Source organism: Bombus flavifrons, unplaced genomic scaffold, assembly GCF_040668555.2.
Source record: "Bombus flavifrons isolate JBK064 unplaced genomic scaffold, iyBomFlav1_principal scaffold0020, whole genome shotgun sequence".
Lineage (NCBI taxonomy): Eukaryota > Metazoa > Arthropoda > Insecta > Hymenoptera > Apidae > Bombus > Bombus flavifrons.
In genome coordinates, this window is record NW_027184765.1 from 452,811 (window position 1) to 463,181 (window position 10,371).

Below are 10,371 nucleotides of genomic sequence, written 5' to 3' on the forward strand. Positions count from 1 at the left end.
AACTGCAGAAGCTGTGTAAAGGTCGTCGGTGCGGGTAAAAATCTTAAGGCGTGTATTTTACCCGGGTTGGGGCGAACTTCTCCGTTACGAATTACATATCCCAAATAGCGTATCGAGGTCGTTAGAAAAGAACATTTTGAAAAGTTGAAAGAGAATCCGGCTATTACAAGGGTGTCTAGTACGATGTTCAATCGTTCTTGGGCTTAATCTACCGAGTCAGCGATAATTAAGACGTCATCCAAGTAAACAACGACGTATGAATAAGCGAGGTCGCCTAAGGCTTTGAAAATGGCTCTCTGAAAGACGGCTGGTGCATTTTTCAAACCAAACGGCATCGTTACGTATTCGTGTTGACGTTCGTCGGGGGTGACGAACGCTGTATATTCAGTAGAGTTAGGGTGAATGGGAATCTGATGAAATCCGCTGGCCATGTCCAAGCTAATGAAGTATCTCGCACTCTGCAATCTCGCGATTTGATCAGCAATAAGGAGTAAGGGATACCGATCTGCGACCGTGTTTTTATTTAGCGCCCGGAAATCTATGCACAATCTCTCTGATTCGTCCTCCTTCTTCACGAGTAACATGGGGCTCGCGAACGGCGAATTACTAGGTTTTACAATTTTTGCCCTAATCAGTTCACTTATTCGCTCGCGCACTATTTTCCGCTCTTCCTCGCTAAGTCTGTAAGGGCTTCTTTGTACGGTGACATTAGGGTCAAACAATCGAATTTCTAACTCTCCCGTACTTACACGAGTCCGCGGGAAACCCGTAATAAATGACTCTTTGAATTTTTCGAGAACAGAAATCAATCGATCTTTGTCGTTACCATCTACATCAGTGTCGACCTCGTTAATGTTGACCGCATCGTCCGCGACTTTGCTACAGGCGTTAACCATTTTTGTCTTTGTTAGGGAAGTGATACATTTACACTGTACATGAGAGTGTGTGTGTAAGGGTCAGAGGGCGTCCAGGTCTTAGTTGAGACAAAACACTGTCGTTAAGAAGCATCTGGAAGAGTCGGTTGACAACAAGCGTGCGTGCGAGTAGGATTACGAGGTCTTCAGAGTATAAGATATGTGTATAACTGTTGTGTGCTAAATAAAGTAAATTATTTGTATTTCCAAATCCTCTGATTTCCTTAACATGGTAGCAGAGCGTGGTTTATAGTTTTGCAAGTTATTGAGTGCGTGGCTTTTCAATCTTGCGAGTTAGTTCGAGTGAGTTTCAATAAGGGAAGAAGCGTTCAAAGAAAGAAGAGAAAAGATATACTTCGAGCACGTGGGAACGCTTGAGTAAGATATAAGGAATCAATTAAAATGGAGAGATCGGAAATCATGATACCTATATTCGATGGTGAGGATTATGGAATGTGGAAGCAAAGAATCACGATGTTTCTCAAGTATAAGGAATGCGAGATTGTTACAACTAGAATGAAGAACGTAAGAGACAATGAAGACTGGGACAAAAAGGATTTGAAGGCAATAAATATAATTTATAGTGCAATATCGAACAGACAATTGGAGTATGTTAGGGAAGGAAAAACGGCGTATGATATAATAAAAAGGTTCGATGAAATGTACTTGAAAGAGTCGACGGCACTGCAGATCGTATGCAGAAGGAGATTGGAAAACATAAGACTGGAGAACTACAGTGATTCAGCATCATTTTTTAACGACTTCGAAAAATTAACAGATGAATTGAAAAGTGCGGGCGCACAAGTAAGTGAGAGGGAAAAGCTGAATTACATGCTGTATACGTTACCCGAAGAATACAGCTACATAGCGGACATAATAGACGCATTGAAAGAAGAGAATCAAACGGTAGCGTATGTGAAAAATAAAATAGAAATAGCAGAGAAGAAAAATAAATCCAATCGAGGAGAAAGGCAAACCAACGCCTTTTCTGCAAAAAAGGAAGGATGCTTCAGATGTGGAAGATTAGGACACTTTGCGAGAGAGTGTCAAAATGGCGTCCAAGGGGGAAGCAGTAACGGCTATTGGCATGGGCCAACACGTGGTCGCAGCAGAGGACAAGGAAACAAAGGAAATACGAGCAGGGGACGTGGAAACTTCCATCGTCAATCAACAACCGGCACGAGCGAGCATGGCAACTCAGGGGCAGGCACATGGATAGCAACGGCGCACGCTGCACACAACAGCGAGGCGAATGAGATAAGTGAGAACGAAATAATGTGGCTATTAGATAGCGGTTGTACCGATCATATAATTAATAATGCAAAGTATTTTGAGAAATGTATTGACCTTAAAGAACCAGTAGATATATATTTAGGCGATAATAGACCGATAAAAGCGACAAAAGTTGGGAATGTTATAAGTTATTTTGAAGCTTTCGGAAAACAAAATAAAATAAATATGAGAAAAGTTTTTTATGTGAAAGAAATGTCCGCAAATTTTATCAGTTTAAGTAAACTAACAGATAATAAGAATACGGTTATTACAAAAGGAAATATTGCAAAAATAATAGATGTAAACAATAGACTTACGGCTGTAGCGTTCAAAGAGAATGGGACATATAGAATGAAAAGTATATTGAAAGGGGAGGAACACTTAGTAAACAGTGCCAAATGTAGTGGTATGAGTAAAAAAGGAAGAGAAAGTGATAGGAAACGTGAAAGAGATAGGGACCGTGACAGGGAAAGAGAAAGAGAAAGAGATAGGGAACGTGAGAGAGATAGGGCAGATTATGTCACACATATAAAACAACATATTAAAGTAGGTGAAAAAATGGTACCAGATGGATTACCACCATACAATAAAACCAAACTTGATTTGGATTCTGACGAAGATGAAGAAGAAGAACAATATTCAGATGGAGATGATGATTACGAGCCACCAGCATATATTGTGAAAAAGCTTCCAAAACCACTTAAGCCATCAGAACGCGAAGAGGAACAAGAAAGATCAGAAAAGGAAAACAGCAGTGTGATTCACACAAAGTATTGTAAAGTAGATATCCCTTGTACATTTGAGGAGGCGATTTGTTGTGAAAATATTGAAGATGGTAAGAATGAAGAAAATTATAAGAAGAGGAAAAAGAATAGAAAATTGGAGAAGGATAATGAATATAGAAACATATAATGGATAATGAATATAGAATATAGAACATTGAAGATAGAAGCAGGGAAGGTGAAGTATCTGCGAGGAACAAGGGCGAAAAATGTAACAAAAGTAGAACGAAGCGAGGAAAAGAAAGAGATAAACAAAAAAATAGGACATTGTAAATAAAAGAGAAAAGAGAGCGATGTTGCAAAGAATATGATATGTAGAATGAATGAATAGAGTTTGTAAATTATCGAGAGCGATTTATGGGTTAAAAGAAAGTCCGAGGGACTGGTATGAGTGTTTCGATAAGTATGTGACGAGATTAGGTTTTAAGAAGAACAATATAGAGCTGTGCCTATATACTTATGGTGAGGGAGAAAATGTTGTTTATTTGTTAATATACGTAGACGATTTGCTGATTTGTAGTAAAAACAAAGGGAAGATACAAAGTGTAAAAAAAAAAATTATTAACTGATAAATTTGAAATGAAAGATTTAGGTGAAGTAAAAGAATATCTTGGAATAAATATAGACTATGATTATTTAAAAAAGGAAATGAGATTAAGCCAAAAGAAATACATAGAATCATTAGCAAACAAATATAAATTACATAATAGCAAATTGTACTGTACACCTATGGAGACCAACTTAATAATTGAAAAAGCTGATATAAATAGAGAGGACATTGGATACAAGAATTTAATTGGCGCATTGCTGTATATTAGTGTAAAGACCAGACCCGATATAAGTTATAGTGTGAATTATCTGAGTAGATTTCAAGATTGTTGTAACGAGACACATTTTAAATATGCCCTGCGAATATTGAAATATTTGTACCGGACTAGAGATTTAGGGCTACATTATAAAAGGAATGAAAAGTGCAAAACGATAGACTGTTATGTGGACGCCGATTGGGCAGGGGATCATATAGATAGGAAATCGACTTCTGGGTATGTAATTAGATTGTATGGAAATGTAATTGGATGGAAGTCTAAAAAACAGAGGTGTGTGACAAAAGCCTCAACGTATGCAGAGTATGTAGCTCTATCGGAAGCGGTGAGCGAAGTAATGGCTATCAGAGAATTAATGAAAATCTTCGATGTAAATCTAGACGATAACCCTGTAAAAATTTATGAGGATAACTCTGGAGTAATGAGTATAGCAAAATACGGAACTTTTACAAAAAATTCGAAACACATTGAAGTTCATTACCACTACGTTCACGAGTACGTAAAGGAAAATAAGATAAACATAATAAAAGTAAGTACAGAAGAAAACACTGCGGATATTTTTACGAAGGCACTGTGTAGAGAGAAATTTGAAAGGTTTAGGTCATGGATGAATGTAAAATAAGAGAAATGTAAATAAAGCGATAAGTGTTAAATATTTTGTTAATTCGACAAGTATGTAAATAAAATTAAGTGTACAGTATAAATGTAAGGAGGCGTGTTAGGGAAGTGATACATTTACACTGTACATGAGAGTGTGTGTGTAAGGGTCAGAGGGCGTCCAGGTCTTAGTTGAGACAAAACACTGTCGTTAAGAAGCATCTGGAAGAGTCGGTTGACAACAAGCGTGCGTGCGAGTAGGATTACGAGGTCTTCAGAATATAAGATATGTGTATAACTGTTGTGTGCTAAATAAAGTAAATTATTTGTATTTCCAAATCCTCTGATTTCCTTAACAGTCTTGCAAATATCGACGCTATTTCGTTTAATATTCACGTCATAACCTTGGCTCAAGATTTCACGACCAATCATGATATCGCATTTTAAGTAGCTATCAGCAAGGACATGACAAGTTATCTCCAATGTAAAACCGTTAATACATACAGTGGACAAGATCTGAGATGTACTGTTAACACAAGTATTTCCTATGCCTCGCATTACCACTACATCAGTCGTTCGTATGCCAGAAAATTTCGAGGATATGGATTCTTTAATAAATGAGCATTCGGCTCCGGAATCGAAACAAAATGGGAACGATACACCCAGATGACTTATACTACCAGCTGGAGTCTCCACCAGGCAGGAGTCGACTCGACGTTCGTTCTTGGTGCCGGATTTTCTGTTCTGCAGTAGCGGACAATCAGGTGCGATATGGCCCGCCGCACGACACTTGAAGCAAACCACCTTGGACGATGCGGCTGTTCGGCTGCTTTCCTGATGTCGTGTATCCTTCGGCTGTTCGCTACGCATCCTCTTGCGACACTCCATTATTTTGTGTCCGTGAGTACCACAGTAATGGCAGTATTGAGATAAATGTCATGTTGGTATGATCACTAGTTCCTACATCCAGCGTTGGTGCAAGTGCTTGACATTCTCTTCCGTTTTTCCACGTCCGTCACGTCTTCTTTATCTGAGTATCCCGTGTGTTGTAAATGGCTGTACAAGGTGGTGAAATACACAGCATATAAAACTAATCTGTATGAATCAATTGAATATCAAAACCCAAACCAATGTAATAACAGCTTTAAACAGCATCTGAAAAACGATAACGTCGAAGAAAGCAACGTGCGATTAAAAGAGTCGTATATCGAAAAATGCAGGGGTTTATTATAAATTAATATAAAAAGATTACTCTGAACATTTTTAAATGATTTTCTACGCAATAATAGAATAATTCTATATAATAATTTTCTCCGTTTTCGTTTGTAACATTTACATTCTTTTTCATTTCTACAGTTCAAAAATCTCGCTTTTCATTCCATTCGGAATTTTTTCCCGAAAGACGATATAAATATTTTCTCCCACGTACTTAAGAAAGGAAGGTTAGAGGTGTTCGTAAACGTTTGCAACATTTCTCAAATTTTTTTACAGCTTTCCTAGGAAACATATTATATGACAGTTAACTAATTTTAACAAATATGCATTATGTACTTGTATGTGCAAATGAAATAATGTACATGCACTTAATTTAAAGAAATGGTGAAAAGTTATGAAATTTAGTCTAAGTAAATCCTTTACTTTCTTTACTAAACTACGCAGTTATTGCGTATAGCAAAAGATGGCACCAAATACAAAATTCCAATCACTTGATCTCAGAGTTTAACTATGGTCGGTTGACTCCTATTACTATTTATTAAAATTGATTTCCTCAAAATCTAATATAACTTATCGAAATATAATTTTCCTAATCAAAATAATATATATGTCGGAGATGAAAGGAAATCGGAGGCTTCCCTTTGGAACTTCGGGAAAATCCCTTAACACCGTAATCTAGACTCTATTATAGGCGTAATTAAACAATTGTCGTCATTCGATCCGATTGTATTTGTTCTAGATTTGTGATAATGAGCTTGGGCTCGAGGCGACAACCAGTCGCCGAACGTAGCCACGGTCACGGGATGGACGCTTTGTCTAACAAATGTATGAAGTAATTCTATAGCTCTCCTTAAAAGAAATATTTGTGACGGCACGCGACAGTAATCATTCCAACGGCTTCTGTCCCGTGGCACGCCACACGCAGACCCTATTCTTCGAGTAAGATGATTGGCAGATGTCGATGCGTCTTCGCAGTACATGTTCGGCTAGCCTGAGGGCCCGTTATAAATCTTAAGGTTTAGTTGGCTAAAGTCCTTCAGACAGACAAAAAATCTTTGTGCCAGCTACGGGAAGATAGCAGAGACCTATTTTTCAACGAATGGCGTCTCCCACTAGCAACTTTCCCTCGAGGGCGGCAAGCATCTTTTTCTAACCACCGATATGGAGATTGACCAATTAGCAGCAACGCCAATTTCCATCACCTTCTAAACGAAGGCTATCCTCGACGAATCCAAGGATATGTTAGACACACCACATCATAGTTTTCCTCTGCAGCATCATCGCGACGGAAAGTCATTCTCTCGTGAGGCCGTATTAGCGAGTTACTTAGCGTCTGTATGCTCGGTCGATATTCTACGTATTAACAAAGCTCATTATCACAAATCTTGAACAAATGCAATCGGATCGAATGATGACAATTGTTTAATTATGATTATGATAGACTCTAGATTACGGTGTTAAGGGATTTTCCCGGAGCTCCAAAGGGAAGGCTCCGATGTCCTTTCATCTCCGACATATAATTATTTTAATTTCTGTATTTTACCTGCTTATTCGATTTACTAGTTGGTTTTATTTAATAATTTGTTTTGCATTTGCATATCCCATGTTCGCTAATTAATTGTAGTATATTTTCCTGTCGTCGGATATAATTGTTCTGGTTCCAGATTGATTGTTAGTTGGTATAGGTTATGCTATACTCTTGATATTTACTACTTCGTTAGAGTATATATTTCGATTTTATTATTTGTTATTTACCCTCATATGCTAATTCTATATATATAATTACGTTTAATTAATCTTTTATTAAAGTATTTCCATTTTCGTTGTACCGTGCGTTTGTTTCGGGTGTTCGAATTGTCACTCGCGTTGTTTGTATATTGTGACTTTCTGTTTTTCGTTACCGTACGTGCGGAGCGCGGGGCGTGACAATAGCATTTTACGTTGTAACGGGCTTGTTCCGAATTTCAAAAAGGAGTGTACAGCATTCGGCGTGCAAAATGGAATAGCGTTTAAAAGTCGAGATATCTCAAACGGGAACGAAATAACAGCGTTTCACATTACATATCATTGAATGATAGGGTTTTGCGCACGATACGGCTCGTTTCGAGGATGAAACAGGCGTGCTCAGCGTACGGCGTGTAAACTGGAGTAAAAGATGCGGTTAAACGTCGAAATATCTCAAACGGGAACGAAATCACAGCGTTCCGTAGTCATCACATGATTCTGTAATCATTAAATTAATGCATTTTACGTTGTACCATACTTGTTCCGACTTTAAAACAGGCCTGCACAGCATTCGGCATGCAAAATGAAGTGAGTAAGTTTAAACGAAGAGATATGTCAAACGGGAAGGAAATGACGGTTAGTTTTCTTCAAAATTGACGAAATCACCGCGATTTGCGAGCTCTTAGGCTTGTTCCGACGGTGAAACGTGCGTGCATTACATTCTGCACGTATAATGGAGTGAAACGTGCACTTAAACGTCGAAATATACCAAACGGGAAGGAAATAACACTTCAAAATCGACGAAATCATCGCGGTTTCCGAGCTGTTGGGCTTGTGTCTACGGTGAATCGTGCGCGCTTTACATTTGGCGAGTAAAATGGAGTCAAGAGAGCGCTTGAACGTCGAAATATCTCAAACGGGAAAGAAATTACGGTTAATTTTCGGCAAAATCGACGAAATCATCGCTAGTTTCGAGCTGTTGAACTTGTTTCGACGGTGAAAGAGGCGTGCATTACATTCGGCACGAAAAATAGAATGAAAAGATCGCTTAAACGTAGAAATATCTCAAACAGGAAGGAAATAACAGTTAGTTTTCGACAATATCGACGTTATCATCGCGATTTGCGAGCTCTTTGTCTGGTTTCGAAGGTGAAACGGGCGTGCATTACATTCGTCGCGTAAAGTGAAGTGAATGGAGTGCTTAAGCGTCGAAAGATGTGAAATCGTAAGGATGTAACGCTTAATTTTCGTCAAAATCGACGAAATCATCGCGATACCAGCTGTTGTGCTTGTGTCGACGGTGAAACGTGCGTGCATTACATTCGGCGTGTAAAACGGACTGAAAAGAGCGCTTAAACGTTGAAATATCTCAAACGCGAAGGAAATGACGGTTAATTTTCGACAAAATCGACGAAATCCAGCTCTATTTGCGAGCTGTTGGTCTTGTTACAACGGTGAAACTGGAGTGCATTGCATACCGCACGTAAGTGGAGTGAATAGAGCGCATAAACATAGAATTTGCTCAAACGGGAAGGAAATAACGGTTAGTTTTCGACAATATCGACGTTATCATCGCGATTTGCGAGCTCTTGGGCTGGTTTCGAAGATGAAACGGGCGTGCATTTCATTCGGAAACTAAAATGGAGTGAGAGGAGAGCGTATTCGTTGAAATATCTCAAACGGGAGGGAAATGACGGTTAATTTTCGACAATATCGACGAAATCATTGCGATTTGCGAGCTGTTGGGCTTGTTTCGACGCTGAAACGGACGAGCCTTACATTTTGTGCGTTAAATGGAGTGAAGAGAGAGCATAAACGTTGAAGTATCTCAAACTTGAAGGAAATGACGGGTAGTTTTCTTCAAAATCGACGAATTCATCGTGATTTGCGAGCTGTTGAGCTTGTGTCGACGGTGAAACCTGCATGCATTAAATTCGGCGCGTAAAGTGGTGTGAGAAGAGCGCATAACCTTTGAAATGTTTCAAACAGGAAGGCAGTAACTCTTAGTTTTCGTCAAAATCGACGAAATCGTCGCGATTTGCGAGCTCTTAGGCTTGTCCCGACGGTGAAACGGGCGTGCAATACATTCGGCAGGTAAAATGGAGTGTAAGGAGCGCTTTAAACGTCGAAATATCTAAAACGAGAAGGAAATGACGGTTAATTTTCGACAATATCGACGAAATCATAGCGATTTGCGAGCTGTTGGGCTAGTGTCGAAGGAGAAGCGAGAGTGCATTACATTCGGCGCGTAAAATGGAAGAAAAGGCGCTCATAAAAGTCGAAATATCTCAAACGGGAAGGAAATAACATATAGTTCTGGAAAAAATCGACGAAATCATCTTTATATGCTAGCTGTTGGGCTTGTGTCGACGGTGAAACGTACGTACATTACATTCCGCGCGTACACTGGAGCGAAAAGATCGCATAAACTTTGAAATATCTCAAACGGGAAAGAAATTACGGTTAATTTTCGGCAAAATCGACGAAATCATCGCTACTTGCGAGCTGTTGGGCTTGTGTCGACGGTGAAACGTGCGTGCATTACTTTTAGCGAGTAAAATGAAGTGAAACGAGCGTTTAATCGTCGAATTATCTCAAACGGGAAGGAAATAACGATTAGTTTTCGTCAATGTCGACGAAATCAACTGCAATTCCTTGAGGGCATCTAGTAATAAGATGCATATAAATGACAGGGTTTACAGGTGGAGGGCTTACCTACAAACTTTTACCTTTGACATTATGTATCGGGAAGGCAAACGAATGGCTCACGTCGGTTCCTTTTCGCGGAACCCCGTTGACTCGGATCACCGTACGATCGACAAAATTGCCGAAAAAGAAATCAATCTGGTCGAAATCTCCGAAGATTGGCTCTTGGCGGAGCAACATCGCGATCCCCAAATTACGGAAATCGTCGACAAGTTGCGGAACGATGAGCTTGCAGATGATATCGCAAATACGTATGAACTGCGATCCTGTATCCATTACCGTAAAATACAACGAAAAGGCAGAACTCTCTGCTTGCCCATTGTCCCAAGAGGTTTT